This window comes from Leguminivora glycinivorella, chromosome 20 (genome assembly GCF_023078275.1).
Source record: "Leguminivora glycinivorella isolate SPB_JAAS2020 chromosome 20, LegGlyc_1.1, whole genome shotgun sequence".
In the NCBI taxonomy this organism is placed as follows: Eukaryota; Metazoa; Arthropoda; class Insecta; order Lepidoptera; family Tortricidae; genus Leguminivora; species Leguminivora glycinivorella.
In genome coordinates this window covers 7,928,016-7,930,685 of record NC_062990.1, presented here as the reverse complement: position 1 = coordinate 7,930,685, position 2,670 = coordinate 7,928,016, and the positions used below count along the sequence as shown (strand labels likewise).

The window sequence follows — 2,670 nt, the reverse complement described above, 5'->3', positions numbered from 1 at the left end:
CCCGTCGGCTTTTCTATGATATAATAAAAATAAGTTTTAAAAATTCAAGTGTAATTTCTAAATTTACTGGTCGGACTGCCACTTAAAGAGCATATAGGTGCTTTATTTTTACTTTTTATTTATTCATTTTTACAAAAATTCCTTGGAAAATACTTAATACTTAGCGGACAAGCCGACGGCGGACGTGTCGCAGTTGTAAGCTCATTGAGTTGTCGTTGTGTGCGTGCGTGATGACACGACTCGCTTCGTTCGCATGTAAGTACACAGACATGGCAATGATGCGCGTGTAATGCGCAACAGGAGCGTTCATCTACAAGTGTGTGTGTGTTCAAGAACTTGCAACAGGCGTATTCAATACAAATCGCCCGGCTTGTCCAATCTCCTTCCTTCCTATATCTCTGGACTGTAGAGTTGTTTATAAATCGAAATCTATCCGTCACTTAGGTACTTATCTCCAGCGATTTATGGATAAGTTATTTTTAACCCCCGACGCAAAAACGACGGGGTGCTATAACTCTGACGTGTCTGTCTGTCTGTTTGTCTGTTTGTCTGTCTGTCTGTCTGTCCGCCTGTCTGTCTGTGTGTGTGTCTGTGGCATCGTAGCTCCTGAACTGATGAACCGATTTTTTTTGTTTGAAAGCTGAGTTAGTCGGTAGTTAGTTCTTAGCCATGTTTCATGAAACTCGGTCCACTGTCGGGGGTTTTTCAAAATTTAAATTTTGTGGTTAGGTTATATACAAATGGTCTGTGTCATACAAACGAATTACCTACAGTTTGCCACAACACAAGTAAAGATATAAAAATCTTGAAGAAAAATCATATACACCGTGCTCCTTCTCAGCAACAGAAAATATGCTCCAAACACTCAATAGCAGTTTTGAATGGAATTGCAGAAGATACATAAAATATGAGATAGGTGCTTTTGTGCGCGGCCGATATATTTCAGAAACATAGAAATATGATGGCAGCTTTGTCATCGGAGTGGGGTATACAGGGTGTTTTGGCTGGATTGAGAAAACTTCAAAGCAATATAGTATGTCTAATAGAAAATGACTCAATAGTTTTCATAAAATTATGAATTGTTTATTTTTAAATTAAAGGAAAAATTGAAAAATTCACACCTCCGGCTCCTGCCTCGAACCTGCGACCTTTGGCCTTGCCGGGGCCATCACGCTACCAACTGCGCCACGGAGGCCTGCTGGATGTGTGCGAATTTATCCATGCCTTCCCTCAATTCTCAACCGCCTTAGGGTGGCGTTATAGCAAACATCTACCCGTAAGAATAGATCTTAACAGGCACTGGAGTCTCAATTTGCATTGGCATAGGTACATATGGTGATTTTTGTGTTTTTATAAGAACAGAATGCATTTACGTACGGAGCAGTAACATTTGGTGCAGTGGAACTGCTGATGATGGTCAGAACGGAACTCCTTAAATCTGAACGGCACACTTCTAGTGACTTTGGTATTTTTATAAGAACAGCATGCACTTACGTCCAGAACAGTGACATTTGGTGCAGTGGAACTGCTGATGATGGTCAGAACGGAACTCCTCAAATCTGAACGGCACACTTCTAGTGACTTTGGTATTTTTATAAGAACAGCTTGCGTTTACGTTCAAAATAAAATATTACATACCTTTTCTACGACTGTCGGATACCGTTCGTAGTTGTGACCGATAGGTGGCGTAAATGTCATCATTTCACTAATTTATCGATACCTCGAGTATGCCATATTGCCTGTAACGTAGGGTTGAATGTTGCACAGCCTGGGTGTAATGGGTAACATTATGTCGCAGCGTCCGCGACAGGCTTTATAATGTCCTTGGCGAAAAGGAAAAGGGATGTAAGTCAGTTTGTTTCAGTTTTCCATTTATTTAACCCCCGACGAAAAAACGACGGGGTGTCATAAGTTTGACGTGTCTGTCTGTCGGTCTGTCTGTCTGTCTGTGTGTGTGTGTCTATCTGTGGAATCGTAGCTACCGAACGGATGAACTGATTAGGATTTTTTTTTGTCTGAAAGCTGAGTTAGTCGAGTTCTTAGCCATGTTTCATAAAAATCGGTCCACTACGTCGAGGGTTTTCTCAAAATTTAAATTTTGTGGTTATTACTAATTTTTATTATCTATAATAATAATAGTCTACAGTTTCAATAAAAAAACTACATAGTAGGATCCCGCAAAAGTTACTTTGCTAGTAGGAAAGGGCGGCAAAATAAGTGTGAAGAGTTGACTTCCCAATGGAACATTTTAATTATATACCTTTTCTGAATCGAAATAAGATGTCATACTATGATGTCATATATTAAAGAAAAAATGACGAGCACCACCAGTGGCGATTTGGCGAAGGCCGGATTCGAACCGGCGTCTTTAGCAATCCGGGCTAACGCCATGAACCCCTAGGCCACCTCGCCACAGCGGAAGCCGTCGAAATTTGTCTTCTATATGTCATCTTTGTAAGACTAGGCGTCTTTGACCAACTCTAAGGGCAAGCAGTAGGTGCTTGCACCTCCTATACGAAACCTTTACAGGTTTGCGATATAGCTAGAGAGACTGCTTCTTTAATATATGACATCTTATTTCAATTTTTAATTTATATATAGTAGTGTGACTACTTAAAAATACACAAATCAAAATATTTGTTAAAATAATTTGATTTGTTCCCATAGTTG

The 2,670-nt window shown here is 40.0% G+C and overlaps 1 non-coding gene across 1 annotated transcript; it reads right to left on the bottom strand.

The window, feature by feature from the left end:
- Window positions 1–2,339: 2,339 nt before the first annotated feature.
- Trnas-gga lies at window positions 2,340–2,412 on the bottom strand. The gene has a single exon. It is a non-coding gene; the product is annotated as a tRNA-Ser (tRNA).
- Between the last annotated feature and the right edge of the window lie 258 nt (window positions 2,413–2,670).